An 18,623-nucleotide genomic window follows, 5' to 3' on the forward strand; every position below is an offset into this window, starting at 1 on the left:
TATACTCGTAAACTATAAGTAGCGTGTCGTTCAATTTGTATTTGAATTTGAAATAAACTATGTGTTACATGGGTGAAATACTCTGACTCGTGGATCAGGTCAGTAAGACCTACCCAAGCAGCCAGTCAGATATGAAATTACACTACCCAGCTAAACTATCTCTCTCCTGGATCACTTTGACATTTGCTCAATATAAAAATCCAAATCGGAAAACGAATGCCCATGTGCACGAAGATACCGAGATTGTTTCACAAACTGCCCATTGTATTTTTCACTTTGCGCACAAAGGTCTCCCATTGTAATTCGAAGAATTTAAAATTAGTACCTATCTACTCACAGTAAATTATAGGCCGGCCTTTCTGTCTTTAATTCATATTTTCCGATGTGAAGCACACTTAATTTAAAATTTAATAGACAGCAGCGGCTGGTCCCGGCGAATGTTCGAGTCCTCCCTCGGGCATGGGTGCGTGTGTTTGTCCTTAGGATAATTTAGGTTAAGTAGTGTGTAGGCTTAGGGACTGATGACCTTAGCAGTTAAGTCCCATAAGATTTCACACACATTTGAACATTTGAATAGACAGCAACAAAAACAATGATTGGACCAATGCATATAGGAACTTCTAACAATTGAATCAATTATTTTACAATACTCAGACAAACAATATATAGTTCGCCCTACTTTCCATCCAAAACTGCTCTTATGTTTACAATCAGAACAAAAACTTACGATCTTATACTCCGACGTATCGGAAATGATTCAGAATGTACTGAAAGCCTTTGTCAAGATGCCGTACCATCCTAAAATTCTAAGAACGTCATTTCGCTTAAGGTAATGGCAAGAAGAACTCGGATGAACAAGCTTTGTTACAGAAATGAACAAATACATCAATGTACACAAAATGGAGTTCAGTTACAGATTATATGAAAACATTACGGACATCAGTCTTAAATGGTTTCTTCGAGACACGTGCGAGTGCCTTATACCCTGATCACGCTCGCAGGCACCAACTGTGTAGCTTACAAAACCGTACACCAACTCTGTCGCTTTCAGAACAATATTGCAGAATGGCGACACAAAATACTGCGTCCCATGCTACAGCGCGGCAGCAGAGAGAGCGCTGCGTGACTGCCACAACCTCTCTCTCTTCTCCAGCTCTTTGTTTTTAACATATTTGTCGGTAGCTCTGTGCATGGAGTATTCCGGTTCTAATTATGAAAGCGCTGTTTTGAAACTTGTTAGTAGCTTACTTTTTTTACTTTCTTGAGTGCTTATTTATTAGCGAATGAAAATTTTAGTTAAAAAATACGGAATCATAATAAAAAGTTGATAAATTAAAATCTGCTGAAAAAATGCGAAACATCAAACAGAAAGTCAAATCCTATTCTATTTCTAGAAACCGAACAGTGTTATTGACGTACATACTTGTTTTCGTTTAAGGAACAGGCAATTTTATTTAAACATGATGATTCTATGATCATTTTGTCATCAAAATTTCCATTTGTTAATAAATTTGGAATAAAAAAGTGTGATACTATAGCAGAATAGGCGAAAGATCGGTAGGAGGGCTGGAGGCGCTATTGTCAGTCTTCAACTCGGCTTTCGTGACTTGTTATGGGGGATGCGCCAAGTCGCTGCGCAAAGCCCACTGAAGCTGTCAGGGATCTTCTGTCGCAGACTCTATTACAGAAAGTTTCAAACCAGTGACTTTATAAGTACAAATCGATTACGCTTCGCAATGAGCTACCAAGGAATTTGTTAACAAGCTGCAATTGTTTTACATTTAAGCACTCCGTCTTCAGGCCACAAGTGGTCCATCGGTACCATCCGACCGCCGTGTCATCCTCAGATGCGTTTGACCAGAGCCGCTACTATTCGGTCGTGTAGCTTCTCAATTGGCATCACGAGGCTGAGTGCACCCCGAAAAATGGCAGCAGTGCATGGCGGCCCGGATGGTCACCCATCCAAGTTGCGGCCACGCCCAACAGCGCTTAACTTCGGTGATCTCACGGGAACCGGTGTATCCACTGCGGCAAGGCCGTTGCCTTTACACGTAAGAGCGCCCGGAAATCATCTAATCTTCAAAGTCGATATTTTCGGATTGTTTGGGGAGTTGCAAATTGATGTCCGGCCACTGACCTTGAAATGCTATGAAGAAAATTGGAGAAGTACAGTCCGAAGGTCCCCTTGTGAGTTAGAAAGTGTTAGCAAATCCGAAGTATTACAAGCAGTACATATTGATCGACCCCCTCTGTCTTCTTCTAATTCTCCTTTTCCTTTTCGTAAGACAAAACAGAAATGCTGAAGTCTTCTTTTAGAAGTGAGACAACTGAGAGATCGCTGTAGAAAAAGAAATTTTTCCGGACGAAATTGTAAAGATATTCAAAAGGTAATAACTTCCGTAGCCGTTGCGTACGGAAGAAACAGTACGTAACATCATTCTTGGCCATTCGTCAGATGTACTTGCCAGAGTTGATGCAGCGATGCAGGGGTCGGAGGACTGTAAGCGGCTGAGCAGCTGTGGGCACTCGCTGGTCGTACGGCACGCTGCGGGCCGTGATGTCAGGCACGCAGGCGGCGTCTCGAATGACGCTGTGTGTAACATATGGGCGTATCTCGGTTCACAGCGGATCGATTGCATATTATCACTGCCTGTGAACTCTGAACTGGTAGTCCTTCAAATTATTTTGTTGTTAGAACCCGCACTGTAACAGTTATGCCTGACCAAATATTGCGGTTTTAGCTAATAACATACTGAAAACTAGAATCTGGCACCATGTGGTAACTGTAGCTCAAGGCGCCACTGCTGTATGAATCATACGCTTCTTGCCATGAGACGCTTTAGTTGCAAATGACGACCGTCTTTAAGGCCGTAACTCGTTTAAAGATTTAACCCACCGTACAAAGTTTTAAGAAAATTATTGTTACTTGTTTCCTGTACATCTGTTGCCTCACAAACCAGATTTTGTCAGTAAACTTCGGTGAAAAATGGTATCGACTGTTAGAGTTTCTAAATCTCTAAATAAAGCGAATAATTGTGAAGTAACTTAGTCGTACCTCAATAAAATATTAAGACAGAAAAATAGTTTATAAAACTGATAAATTCCGAAGCATAGAAAGGCTGTACATTTGCGACAGTTGGAGTGCAATTCGATCTGTCAAAATCCTGCTTTTAAATCGAATCTAGAGAATACGGTGACTACATGAAATTTTTGGAGCAACTCATGTAATGTGTCCGGTATGGTTGTTTCTATTATTATGATGTCATTAATTAGTCTCCAATCTAACAAGCCTCAGAGAACTGCCCTTTTTTGGAACAAAGTGTAATGGGTTGTTATAAGGGCTAGGTGTGTTTCAGTTGTGCCGTGTTGGAGCACAGATTAAATTTCCTGTTTTACTTTGTCCCTACAAATGAATGGAATGCTGTAATGTCTACAAACAAAAGTATTGTGGGTTTTCACTTGAAATTCGTAAACAAATCCACACAGTATCCCGGGAACGTTGTCAAAGACATGGGGATAAGTCTACAGAACTACCTCAATGGCCAGAGAGCCATTACTGTTCATTGCATGCATAAAAGACCTGGAGCAAAACTTGAAACTTCGTGAAGTCATTCGCGGTTGGTGCCGTTGTATGTACGAGAGCAGCAAAGCCAGAAAGCTGACTGCCAGTTGGCTATCAAAATAGACACATGTGGCATATTACGCATAAATAGGGTGACAGGCCCATTGTTTACATACATGTTTCATGGTAAATCATTGGAGCCAGTCGCAATCGTCAAAGAACAAGCAATAGCCGTCCGGTGCTATTTGAAGTGAAAGAACCACATAAAACTAACTGCAGATGCCTCACTCAGATTAATCGCAGGACTACTAAGGACATGTAATTCAGTCACGAAGAAGGTAGCTTACAAAACTTTCCTTCGATTGAGTCTTGAATATTAGTCGTTAGTGTACGATCCTTAGCAGGAAGGAATAGTAAAGGAGACAAAGGACCCAAAGAAGAGAAACAAGTGTCTTCACGGTTTTGTTTGGTACGCATCGCATAAATGAGAACGTTGTCCTCCACAAAGACGTTTACTGCTAAGACAGACTAGGCATGTTGCTTTATGATCTGCTATGACGTCGGTTCGCCTCCGCGGCTGAGCGTGGCTGAATGTTACGTGGAGGGACCCAGCTTCGATTCCCAGCCGGCACGGAAATTTCCTCCGCTCGGGGACTGGGTGTTGCGTTGTCCTCATCATCATGTCAACATCATTGCCACGCAAATCGCCGAAGTGCTGTCAAATAAACAGACTTGACCAGATGGCAGACCTCCCCGAAAGGGAATTCCCGCTCAAAATATTGCCTTTTCCTAAGTTGGAATTTCCTTTTATGCTGACTCGCACTTGCCTGATAGTATCTTGATTTAATAGTTGTTTTATTTTGTTTGCTAGTCTACACAAAGGCGTCATCTACCCTTTTTCTATTGCATTTCAATCTTATCTACACTATTAGTTAATTTACGGTTACTAGCTTTATCTTTTAGAAGGCTTTCTCTTACAATCGACTGTATATTGTGGATATTTTTAATCTTATATTTTTATTTAAAAATTACCAACTTTATATGTTACGTAGTTGAGTGTTACCTTCGGTTCCAACAATCAAAATGCAGATATGTTCACAATGTGAGCTCTTCTCTGGCCCCACTAGTTGACGAGTTATTATGTAACATACTCAAGTGCGTGTAGATGCGTATGGAGAAGTTAGTTCGATTTGTAATTTAGTTTCCTAGTATATTGCTATCTCCATTTTTCTGTATTTTCTACATATCACTTGATGATGACCTGGTAATAAGGTCATATGTGAATTGATATCATTTGTATGACCTTAAACTGAAGTACACAGTAATAAAAAGAGTTAACAGTTGAATTTCCGGAAGAGTTAGGTAATACCATTCAGCCCTGATTCCTAACAAAAGAATGGAACTCCCATGTATAAAACAGCTACAACGTCTGATAATTTTCCAGGTGAGTTAATGTGTTAAATCTTTGACTTTAAGGAATGTAAGACCTTTATGTTTTTCAGTATAATCTCATACAATACGTACTTTCTGGGCATATCATGGCATTACGCTTCTATGAAGAAAATATTGAACATATGCTAAACCATTACTAAGCTTCTGAAGATGACAAATTAATCTGTCGAAACCGGTAACACGTAATAAAAATGTATCTACAACTGATGAATGAATTTTATTCTGATAAATATATACTACAGTTGCTGAAAATTACAGCCTTGAATAAAATAGTAAAACCTTTATGGTTGCAGGCGCTAAATCTTATTTATGTTTGTTTTATTAGTTTAAGATTATTCACCATAAACTAATAAAATAATTTAGAATAGGACTGAAATTATATATGAAGTTTATTGTAAGTCGCTAAGTGTTTTCGTAATCAAACAATGGATGAGTATATAGTTTTTCACGCCTTTAAATGGTTATAACGTTATATCTCCTGAGCTATGTGTCGTACAATGACATCATTTTGCTGATACATTTAGTGGTATATGCGGATACTGTCTGCAAAGTGTTTTGCCAATAGAGTTGGTGGTAAAGAAGTAATAAATTAAAACGTCTTGCCTGACGCTGAAGTTTTACTTCAGGAATAGCGAAAATGTAATAAACGAAAAAACTTTTCCTCGTTGCCTTGTTGGACTTGTCAGTGAGAAACGTTTCGAAAAGGTTTGAAATTCTGTATAACGTTTATTGGAAGTCACTACGTGCTCTCATTTTCAAATACTGGATGAATATATTCTGGCTAATTTCCGCGCTCTGAGTTATGCTGCCTCGAAACATTAATACAGTTTGAATTTTGATACATTTGACGTAAGACTAGACTTCTTAATCAATACATTACGACAGAATTTTAAATTTTTAAATTCTGTCTGTAATTAAATTAAATATTGACACTAAAATGTTTATTGCCTCTGGAAAACGTTAGATACACAACCCACAACTAGTAATATAGATGTGGCTTCCTCGCACATATATGGTGTGGAATGACAATGACGGAATGATAAAAATTCCATTTCTCAGGTATGTATTGTCGGCAGTCAAACTTCCGACCACCATTCACAAGTAAAGCAATAAGTGAGGGAACGGTAGTGGCACATCAGCTAATATCCGTATCCCTCGTGGAGTACAGACGTAAATGCGTAAATGAATCCAAAGCAGCCAATCAGTTGCAACAAAAGATGGTTATATTTAACCTTTAACCATGGTTTCGACAGCTGTAAACCAATCTTCTTCAGAAGTATGGGTTTACATCAGTCGAAATCATGGTCAAAGGTTGAATAAATCCACCGTTTGGCTGCTTTGGATTCATTTACTGACCTCCAACCGTTGCTGAAGCACAGCCATGTTCAAAATATTTTTAAAAAAATGCATTTTACGTCATTTCTCCAGATTTGCGGTTTAATAGTACAAACTAATTAATTCTTTAATTTTAGGCTAGTACAGCTATTACGCGAGCGCATTTTTCTTAGTCGTTAATTTAAGTAATCTTTTGTACCACCATTCAGCATCTAGCTTATCGTAGTAGACTACTGGTTCCCAACCTCGCGGTAATCACCCCCTCAGATGTAAAATGAAATTTTCTGAGGGGCAAGAACAAAAGTGTTCAATTGTATTTCGACCAATAAACTAATTTTTTTTAAAAAAGATCATTACGATTATCACTACCAGTACTGATTACACAATATACCAATAATTACATTTTTTTAAAATTAGCATTAACGCGGGGTACAGTGTGGTGTGGTTTACAGCTGGTGAAATGAATGTGTGAACATCATCCTCGTATACTCCGCCCTGTACTCATGTACTTTGTACTTTGTACCATGCATCTGTGACACTAAAACTGAGACCTACATATCACACATGCCTGAATATCTCATGAAAAATAATTGTTCGTGTTTTAGGTAGCTCCCTCAATAGGTCAGAAATTCCTTCATTATTCTCATCGCAACAATAGGAAAACGAACTGACAGCACATTCATTATTACAGTATCAATGTAATCGCTACTACACTGCTGTGGGCCCAGCGTGGAATTATTATCATCAGTGTTATTATTATTATTAGTGGCAAAGGTCAGACTCAAAGTATTGCCAGCCTAAAGTCTTCCCGTTTATGCCATTTCCGAAGGAAGGAGACCAGTAATCAAGCGATTTACAAACAAGAATAGAGCACACATTTTAACGTGGTTGATTTTGAATGGTGGGTGCGCATAGGAAGCACGTTTTGTAACAAGTGATGCTCTGACTGTCTTTTGTAATCAGGAGGCCTAGACAGTGGTGCACTGAGAACTGCTTCATCATTTTACAAAATAAAAATTGTTAGAAATAAGCAGTACCAATCGTCTCATTGACTCATTAGTTGGTGGTTTATAAAACACGTTCAGAAACTGAATATCATTATATTTCATGATTTAAAAAATGAAGGAGTTCAAAGAAAATTCTTTTTCCTTCTGAAGTATAGTTAGGCACTAATGCTGACTTCTTTTTTGCATTTGCGGGCCGATGCTTTTAGACCCTCTTCTATAAAAATGGTTCAAATGGCTCTGAGAACTATGCGACTTAACTTCTTAGGTCATCAGTCGCCTAGAACTTAGAACTAATTAAACCTAACCAACCTAAGGACATCACACACATCCATGCCCGATGCAGGATTCGAACCTGCGACCGTAGCGGTCGCTTGGTTCCAGACTGTAGCGCCTAGAACCGCACGGCCACTAATGCCGGCCCTCTTCTATACTTGTATTTTATGGGTATTGTTTTAGTATGACTTGATTGTCACCTCATCTTTTTACCAACTTTTAATTTGCATTTTAAGCATAATTTGTTGGTTCCGTTTTTATTTAGCACATCTTACTGTCACTTTCGTTCTTTCTGCGCATACATTTTACAAACATATCGGCACTAGCATCTTTGGACTCTACGGCTCAGGCTCTCCGTTTGTTTGTATCTTTGCCGCTATTTTGGTCCATCTACCATGCTTGCTAATAGAGATTTTTACTTAAAAGTTTATCATATCTACTGTTATTTGATCAGCTTTCTAACCTGTACTCGCAAGGTGTATGGAACAGCGCATAAATTTACACCTCCGCATGCATTTGCTTTTACACTGCTAGGAACTATCTTCCTGCATGTAACAGGTTTATGTTATTGAGTGGGTTGCAACATCCCAAGTGAGAGGCTTTGAAATTTTGGTTTTTAAACGTTTCTCAATTTTATAATTACGTATATTTTATTTGGTGACTGACTGCTTTCAGAATGCTTGAGAATGAACCATGTGTCGAAAATACAGTCGCAATACATAATATTTGAACAGCCTAAAGTGTTTGATGATGGAGGGGGGGGGGGAAGGGGGGGTGTACTAGGTAATATCTGATTGCACTCAGAAAGGCTGGGAGCCAGGGTAGCAGACGGATATGCACTTTATAGATACTGTAAGCTGCAATTCGGAAATTCATGGGACTAAAGTGTGACGCATGTGACAGCCATGGGATAAAAGGAGCTGAGGAGATCGGGCATATGTCCTGACAAGCGCTGGCGGAATTCAGGTCATGCAATCCGCAGAATGGGGAACCACACGAGATCACCGCCAACCAAGGTGCCCGCCGTGCAAAGGCTATGCTGCCCGGCAGTTCACCTGTCACCAACTACTGTCAGTACTAACCGGGGCTACTGGAGTTACCGAGTTGCCCACTTCCTGCTCCTCGGGTTTGTACAGAAACTTACACTGCTTTTAGTAACAACTAAAACAAGTTGCAATTTCATCTGACTTGTGACAGTCCGGAATGGAATTCATGGTTCTAGATCCAAGTGGGACAAGTTTCAAAGACTGACATTTTTTTCTCATATTACTCTTTGCGTCCAACCTGGAGGAAAGGGGTGAAATCATACTTATGAAATAGACAGAGAAAATGTTTTCGAAAACGTAGTGAAGAATAAACCATGTTAATGAATTACACTGTTAAAATCAGGCGCTCTGCACATTCGAACACGTCGCTCGACACCACGATGTTTCAGAAATCTCAGCTGCACAGCCTCAGAAAAAGTGTGGCACTTCGGACAGTCCCCAACGTCCAGAGATCTGAAAACAAGCTTTCTAGTGGTTGGACCAAGATAACTGTTTCAGTCGTTAAAACATTGTACTCGTAGCTGGGGGCAGCTGGGCTCCAATTCTTGTCCAGGGAGCCAGCCTTAGTTTTCCCTCTGGCTCTTCCAATGCAAATGAGGCGAATTCTTAGATGATTTGTTCATAGTCGACACGGCAGATAGTCTGCGCCATCCTTATCCAACAGGAATTTGTGCTCCGTCTCTTATGACCTCAGTTTTGTCGGTATGTTAGATCCTAGCTGGTGTGCAACATGTACGAGACAGGCGAAATACCCTCAGATTTAAAGAAGGATGTAATAATTCGAATTCTAAAGAAGGTAGGTGTTGACAGGTGTGAATGCTACCGAGCCATCGGTTTAAGAATAGAAAAACTGGTAGAAGCCGACCTCGCTGAAGATCAGTTTGAATCCCGCAGAAATGTAGAAACACGCGTAGCAATACTGACCCTAAGACTAACTTAGAAGATAGGTTGAAAAACCCGTTACTATACATCTGTAAGGATGCTTAGTGCATCAAATAATATAAAAAAACGTAGAATATTCAAACTTTCAGGAGTAAGCTCTTAAGAATATTCATGTTTTACTGCCTCGAAAGACGGTTCTTAGACTTTTCGAGGCATGCTCTCGCATCTTCTTCCGGGCGTCTGACAGTTAATCTTTCTGAACATTTTTGTTCCACTCTCGCACCAGTCAGACTGTTCGCACCGCCTTTCCATCCTCGCTGCCTCCCTTGGGGCTGTTCGGGAGTGGTGGGCTATCTGCCAGTATCGGACCTTCCTGCCCCCCGCCCCCTCTCTCCGTGCCAAGCTTCTTGGAACATTCCTTTCGTTAGTGCCTCGGAGTTCCCGAAACGAAGTCACACATGCCCAGAATCAACATACTGCTGGACATGTGCCGCACGCGAGACAGATGACTTGGCGTATTGTTCCATAGATTTAACCGGAATCATTTATTGGCAGACATGAAGTGCTTTTCTTCACTGCTACATATCTAAAATCAGTTTAAGTAACGGCCACCAATCACGCCCTGACTCTCGGACAGGGTTAAACTTCACACTACTCCAAGTCAATAATGAAAACCTCTGTAGCTATCTACATACTCTCAGGAAAGATTCCGAGGTCCGACCACTGGCTGGGATCTGCTCACCGATAACTGTTCAATACAAGGCTCGCAAATGAATAGTAACAACTGCCGCCCTCACCGCAACAGCAAAACAGTAATACATTTCAATGTCAATAGGGAGTCTCACACTAAACCACACGCAAATTTGTACGGAAACAAACAACATTTATTTGTGTAAATTAAACTTAGCCAAGTCCTTCATCTGAATCCACCACTAACGTAGCTAATGGCGCCAAACTCTGCTCTGAGGTCTCTTTTAACCGAACAAGACGACGCCCACTAATCCGGAACATTCACCGAGAAAAACGGGAAAACGACTAAGCAGAATTCAACGCGTTGGCCGGGAACGCACTTTCGATGCTTCGTGGCCTTCCGTACCGCAAAAGTAATCTCTTTGATCACGAAGGATCACAAACTCAATATCTGTCTGGGCTGACTCCGGCTACATATTACAAAAACGAAACTGCAAATATCCGCCGAAACAGGGACATTTTCTCTGGTATTTCGGCAGATATTTGCAGTTTCGTTTTTGTAATGTGTAGCCGGAGTCAGCCAAGCAAAGACTGCTCATCACGTCTTTCGTGTAGACGAAATATTACGTCGGTTTGTTTCTCGTTGCAAACAAAATGATTTTTAAAGTGGAATTTTACGTACCCTTTCGATGGAGCGGACCCAAATTACTCTAGTGCGATATTTGCTTTATCGATATATATTGACAAGGGCAGTAAAAGAAGAAGAAGAATGACCAGTAGCGACAGCACAGCCCTGGCACGTGCTGATTGCTACTGCCATACAGCAGCACTGCTCTGTCGCTTCTGGAGTATTGGTTATTCTTGGTGTATTACTGCTCCTGTTAATACATATCGATAAAACAAATGCCGCACTAGAGTAATTTGGGTCCGCTCTACCGAATGGGCACGTAAAATTCTGCTTTAAAATCATTTTGTTTGTGACGGGAAACAAACCGATGTTTCTCGTCTACACTAGACGTCGCATGAAAGAAGTAGTGAGCAGCATGTGTCTGGATTGACCTCAGATACACATTACAAAAAACGAAATTGGCTATATCTGCCGAAACATCAGAGAAAATCAGTCTGACGACTCTTGTGAGGGACACCTCGTATGTAATCTTGTGGATAATGTCGGGAACGCCATGAGTGCCTGTTCGCAGACGATGGACGGAATCGGCGCAAGACGACTTTCTCGAATTGCAAGGAAGACCTGCGGAGGGCCAGTAATTGGTACAGGGACTGGCAGTTGACCTTGAAAGTAAATAAATAACTGGTATCGCGCGTAAACAGTTGAAAAGGTCCACCGCCGTACAATTATACACTCTAAGACAAAAAAAAGACGTACCGCGAAAGAGTAACGCAAATAGGTTACAAATTTATATTCATACAGGTATCGACGGAAAATGCAATATTGTAAACTTTGGTGGCCGATGGATGAATGTGTGTGACCCTACAGCGTAATTTCGCCGCACGGTCGATACCAGAGCGTAATGTCTATGCGAATTTCATTCCGTCTACTCAGTTGGACTGTAACTATGCCTCGCATGACAGGCGCGTGAACGATATACGCAGATGTCAGCATCTAAGAGAGGACATCTAGTTGGGTTCAAAGAAGCCACTTGCAGTAATCGGCGAATCTCTCGACATTTGAATAGGAGCGATACCACTATTCCAGGATGTTGGCAAGAATGGATGAACCACGGCCGAACACGGCGTCAAGAAGGAAGCAGTCGCCATAGAGAGACGACAGGACGTGAGGACCGAGCAGTCATCAGAGGGGCACTTAGAGTCTCCAGTTCATCATTATCATCGAACTGACATGCAACTGGTGCTTCAGTGACCACAGCGACTACTAATAGGAGGCTGAGCTCAAGGTGCCCCTTGAGTCGAGTGCCATTAACCTCTGTACACCAACAAGACCGTCTGCTTCGTTGTCGGGCATCAAATGGTTCAAATGGCTCTAAGCACTATGGGACTTAACATCTGAGGTCATCAGTCCCCTAGACTTAGAACTACTTAAACCTAACTAACATAAGGACATCACACACATCCATGCCCGAGGCAGGATTCGAACCTGCGACCGTAGCAGCAGCGCGGTTCTGGACTGAAGCGCCTAGAACCGCTCGGCCACTGCGGCCGGCGTTGTCAGCCTTATTCGGCCTGGAATCTCACTGATGAGTCCCACTTACATTTCAGCATGATAACCCTTGCGCGCACACGGTGAGCGTTTCTATTGTTTGTCTTCGTGCTTGCCAAACCCTGTCTTGGATAAAAAGTTCGCCGTATCTCTCCCAACGTGAACGTTTGGAGCCTTATGGGCAGGGGTCTCCAACCAGCTCGAGACTTTGACTATCTAACCCGTCAATTGGACAGAATTTGGCACAATATCCCTCAAGAGGACATCCAAAAACTCCATAAATCAATGCCAAGCCGAATATCTGGTTGCCTAAGGGCCAGAGGTGGATCCACGCGTTATTGACTTGCTCAATTTGTGTAGCTCTTTCTCTTGGCTCAATCATCCATTTTTATGAAATAAATAATCACTTGTTTATCTGTACATGAACATCACATCTACCGATTTTCGTCCCATTCGGATAATTACTTCGTATTGTGTCGCCGTTTTTTTTTTATCTTAGAGTGTACTTTCAGCGATAAATCACTTGATAATGATGATGATGATGATATTTGGTTTGTCGGCCGCTCACCTGCGTCCTTATCAACACCCGTACAAATTCCCAATCTTTTCACTGACCAGTCTCCCCAGTTCCCCCAATTGTAATAAAATGATGAAGACAGTACAGACGCCAAGTCCCCGGGCGGAGAAAATCTCCGACCCGGCCGTGAATCGAACCCGGGAGCCCATGATCGAGAGGCAGCCACGCTAGCTACTATACCACGAGCTGCGGACAACAAATCACTGGCAACAGTAACTACCGCAAAATGCCTAGGGGTAACCTAAAGTGGAATGCCCTCATAAAACAAACTGTAAGAAAAGCAGATGGTAGAATGAGATTAATTGGAAGAATCTTAAGGAAATGTAAATCACCCACGAAAGACATGGCTTACAAAACAACTGTTTGATCGATTCTTTAGTACTGCCCATCAGACTGTGAGCTTACTAGGTTGAACTGAAGAGAAGATGTAAAATATCCCTAAAGCCTTTTACGGAGACGCTCAACAATTTCCAGTGGCAGGTGTTACAAGAGGGGTGCTGTGCATCATAAAGAGGTTACTATTGAAATTCCGAGAGGCTAAGTTCCGGGAAAAGTCGTGCACATATCAACAGATTACTTCCTTTCACGTACGCCTCACGAAGTGACTACGACGAGAAAATTAGAGAAATTTGAGTTCATACAGACGTTTGCCGACAATCGATCCTTCCACGTGGTATACACGAAGCCGGAAAAGATATTGGAGCTCCCGCCACACATCGCAAGGTGCTTTGCGGAGTATATTTGAAGATGTGTAAGGTGTCCCTACACCAAATTTCTTTACTTCTATATCTTTACTGGACGTTCGTCCCGCCATTGCGTAACCTCATTGCATACATTCTTTTTAAATTCAAAATTAGCCTCTCTCATTTATGTTTTATCAATTAAAATAATATTTTATATTTAAGTCTCTTGTACTCTTATCGACTTTAATATCCCGCCAGTATAATGAGCCCATCGAGCTAGGCCATCTTTCTTTTCCCTCCGTCTTGCAGATTCTTACTCCACTTTGAACCCATGACAGTTGTGTACTCTGTGTCTGAATTTATCCCTGTTCCCTACTGTATTTTATGGGATAACAACCTGTTGCAAATCTTTTCAGTATTTTCAAACCTTCTCGGATTTAAGTGCGAAAGTTTCCATAGCCGGTGTCAATTTTAATAAAATCCTTTTGGGTATTAGACCGCGTCAATTTAAAAGCTAAACCAGTGTTAGAAGCGACGTTTCGACTGTCTTTGCATGGCGTTTAGACACCCTGAAAAGAACCGCTGCAAAGACAATCGAGATGTCGGTTTTAATCTCAAAATGACGCTCCCTAACAACCAAAAGAATCTAATGTTAAAATATAGGTTCAACCACATTTCACAATACAGAAGAATTAAACTTTACTCGTTTCCATGGAGCCAGCTTAATCTCCAGAATTATACTACAGTAAATTAGAAAAATCGGTCATGACTGTATACACCCCTTTGCTAGGAATTGAAGACCCCACAATTTCCAGATACAGGATAAAGCGAGAAAATTGGATCTACTGGGACTGATAAGAGATTACAATATACATTGAGAAAGACGAAAATACATTAAATGAACAGATTGCATACGATACTAACAACTTGTTTAAAAATTGTAGATTTATTATAATGTTAAAGTCTATGATCAGCTGATTTAATTACAATCATACTGTTGAGAGTCTGTACATGAGATTCGAACTCCGTAGGGGTCTGCATTATCTTTGATCATTGGTGAGAATATCTTTGGTTTCTTGATTGTGCAGACAAAGAGCTCAGTCACGTCAATATATGTTCCCGGGTATGTCTTTCTTGGAGGTATACACACGAAGAGCTGTTGCCATGACACTGTCTACATTCATGGATTGCAAACGCTCATAGATTTTAATTTATTTTACCGGCTGAGCAAATAATGTTCAAGCACTTTTTGGAAAGGCACTGTATATTTAACGTCTTTATTTATATTTTTATCTTTATGGCTTTCATAATATTATTTTAGAATAATTCTGATGATGAAGACTTTCTTCAGCGAAACGGTTCGTTTTTAGTACGTTATTATTTTGAAAGGTGGTTCAGATTATATTTCAACAAAGTGTTTGACAACGGCCTTGTATGCGTCATGAATAAAACCAAAAGGATTTTATTCAAACATCTGTTTTCAGTAGGAATATCGAATACGTAAAAATGAATATTTGTTTGTTTTCCACCTTCTATGCATTCCTATACCATTCTTCCGATGGTGATGAAACTTTGATGAGTTGTGCGCACACCTGTGAAAGTTTTTATCGGGTTAAGAACCAGCAGGGGTCGAAGAGGGGTATAACAGAAGCTTAACTCACGAACATCCCGTTCAATTTCAATCAAATTTTGTATATACATGATTCACTATTTGTATAAAAATAGTGTGGGGTACTGTACCGCAACCACTTCTAAAGGCGGGGATGAAAATATGTCATATGTAGGAATATTCAATAGCGACCAGTATTACTACCACATTCATAGTTTTGGGGGTCGCCAGACTTAATGGTGACAGTAATGACGATGTTGCACCTCTAAAGTTCGGAGTAGGGAGGGAATGTAGTGGCAAATTGGAATACCCCTGTAACTCCTGAAGGAAGTTCTACCAAAGTTGGTACACGTATCATCTGCTGTCTGGGGAAAATTTACTGTGACAGTAATACATCCCTAGCACCCCAATAGCTGAGGGTTAGGAGTCAAAATGCGTGACATAAAAGCATAACTCAGGAACACGTGGAGCAGCTACTACCAAATTTATTATATGCATGACTTAATATCTGTATAAAAATAGTGTGGGAGTAAGGTACCCCCTACTGCCACTAAGGGCGAGAGTGACCATGAGAGAGGGTGATATGTAGAAACGTCGGAGTGCAACCAGTTGCAATTTCTTTCCTGTAATTAACTGACTTGGCGTGGTTTAAAAGTACAAAGCGCAATCTATTTCTTACTTGCGATATTCAGTGCATCAATAACATCCTGAGAATGAGCACTGCAGCCAGTCAGTGATTTTGTTGGCATATTTCTGGGTCAAAGATCACGCCATACGGTTCAATACCTTAGATATATTTGACGTTCTCTCTAGAGTCACCGATGTAAAACAGCGGAGAATCACACAGTTGCCAGCGTCAGTCCTTTTTCTCGAAACAGCAGGCAGTTACTGGCAGAATTAAAGGTTTCCTCAGGATTCAAAGGAAACTGTAGGGTGAAATCCACTAGAGATACGGATGCAATATGTGTACAAATGCATGTTAAATATGTTACGACGTTAGATCAGAAAATTCGCGATCTGGAATAGAAAGAAACGACCTACTCTTTTAATTTTCAGTATAATGTCCATCTACACTAATGCATTTAGTCCAGCGATATTCCAATGCCTTGATCCCATTCCGAGAAACTTTAGCTGTCAGTCCTCTTTTCCACTGAGGAAAATTTTGGGCTTAGGAAAGAGATAAGAAGTCTGATGGAGCGAAATCATCCCAATAAGGCGAGTGTGGCAACAGTTCGTACCTTTTTTCATTTATTTTTGCCGTGTTATGGGCGCGCATTGTCTTGATGAAATATTACTTTCTTCCTTGCCAAAAGTGGTCTTTTTTCTCGTATCTTTTGGTGTTGTTGGTCGAGGAGGTTAGCTTAGTATTGTCCCGAAATGGTTGGACCAGTGGGAGGATAATCTCGCAGAAGAATAGCATTCGCATCCCAGAAATCTGACATCATGACCTCTGCTGCCGACTGTATTGCCTTTGCTTTCTTTGGTGTTGGTAATGGATCAACATGTTTCCAGTGCTCTGACTTATTTTGTGTCTGGGGTGTAATGGTGGACCCAAGTTTCATCTGTGATCACAAACCGGTGCACAAAACCTTGTTGGTTGCTCTGAAAACGGGTCAAACTTTGTCGGACATTTCCGTTCAGATGCTGCGTGAAAAATTAAAACACCCATCTAGCAGATGCAGTTCCACTGTTAAACTGTGACATTCTCGTTCAAATGACATCCCTACAGCTTCGACAGTTTCTCGAACTGATTGGCGAACCTCTTAACCGTATGATGCACTTTCGGTATAATTTCTGGGGTAAAGGCACATATTGGTCGACAGCCAAGCGGATCGACATGTAAACTGTCCCGAACAAATGTAATCTCATTTGGTCATTTGGAAACATTTGAACACGAAGGAGCATGGTTCCCCATGTGTTCTGAAAATTAGCATCCATTTACTTTGCTTTCACTCGTTGCTTTGCGAAGTATTTAAAGACTGTTTGAATTTGGACGTTTTTTCACCTTCGCAAATCACAACACGAGAACAATAACAGACGTCCGCACCACAGATCTCTCTACCAAGACCACTGACTCGTCATGTATTTACTCATAAAGGCTGACTTATTATTACGCAGAAACCTCGTCGTGCTAGCTGTGAAAACTGGCGGTGATTCCGCGATTTTTACAAACCATCCTCCTAAATATTTGTGAAATGTAAATACACTGTGACTCGCCTAACACTTGTACCGCATGGAAGGCACTATTGATATGCGGTTTTCAGAGAACTGAATTGTAGGCAACTGCGCGTATTTGCAACCAATGCACAGATGTTGAGACGTGATGAAAGTGCAGCTATTTATAACAGTTACAGATTTTTAGACAGGACAATGCCTATTGACTGTAAAAACCCAAAAGCAGCGTAAATGAAATGTCAGTGCTGTTTGTTGCAGGTAGCTAGTGCAAGTAATTTATAAGTTATCGTACTGTGAACATTGTTAACGCCGGCAACTGGTTGTTCCATCCTATTGCTTAGATGCTAGGCGACGACTTTGTCTGTTTACATTGCGTTGCGTGTTCAATGCAATTGCATTGTGACTGTCTTGTCAGTTATTGTGACAGTGGTCGTAGTAGGACGTGCTAAGAAAATGGTATTTCGCAATGCGGAAAAAGGGATATGCTCATGGTTTATGGTGAATGTAAGAAATATGCCGTTCGTTCGTATAGCATGTACGACGAAAGATATCCCAATAGACGTCAAACTCTTCAGCCTCTACAACCGCTTCATCCTCTTCAAACAATACAGATGATATAAAACGGCATAATATTGCTGCCTGCGCTGCAATTTCCGCTGAAATGCTAGAATGTCTGACGCAATCATTGCATGGCAGACTGCAGGCTTGTACTGACACTAGTGGTGGTCATCTTGAGCACAGACTTTGAGGGTACACTGGTTCTTTATGTGTCAGACCAAACAAAGGTACTATATTCACCTCTGTCCTTCGTTTGGCCTAGACATGGTCCCACTGAACAATATACAAAAAAAAAAAATGGTTCAAATGGCTCTGAGCACTATGGGACCCAACATCTCAGGTCATCAGTCCCCTAGAACTTAGAACTACTTAAACCTAACTAACCTAAGGACATCACACACATCCATTCCCGAGGCAGGATTCGAACCTGCGACCGTAGCGGTCGCGCGGTTCAGGACTGAAGCGCCTAGAACCGCTCGGCCACCAGCGGCCGGCGAACAATACACCTCCGGAGACCTTTCAACATCTGTTTAATGCTGCACATAAGCACCCATGTGAAATTCACATTCGTTTGTAGTACCACATGGGGTAAACAATT

The 18,623-nt window shown here is 41.2% G+C and overlaps 1 protein-coding gene and 1 pseudogene across 4 annotated transcripts in view; one reads left to right on the plus strand and one right to left on the minus strand.

The window, feature by feature from the left end:
• LOC126473763 (G-protein coupled receptor Mth2-like) overlaps positions 1 to 18,623 on the plus strand; it is a 641,204-nt gene that overhangs the window by 317,570 nt on the left and 305,011 nt on the right. The window lies entirely within an intron of this gene.
• Positions 1,927 to 2,044, minus strand: LOC126426459 (5S ribosomal RNA; annotated as a pseudogene).

The sequence above is a fragment of the Schistocerca serialis genome, chromosome 1 (assembly GCF_023864345.2).
Source record: "Schistocerca serialis cubense isolate TAMUIC-IGC-003099 chromosome 1, iqSchSeri2.2, whole genome shotgun sequence".
NCBI classification, from domain to species: Eukaryota; Metazoa; Arthropoda; class Insecta; order Orthoptera; family Acrididae; genus Schistocerca; species Schistocerca serialis.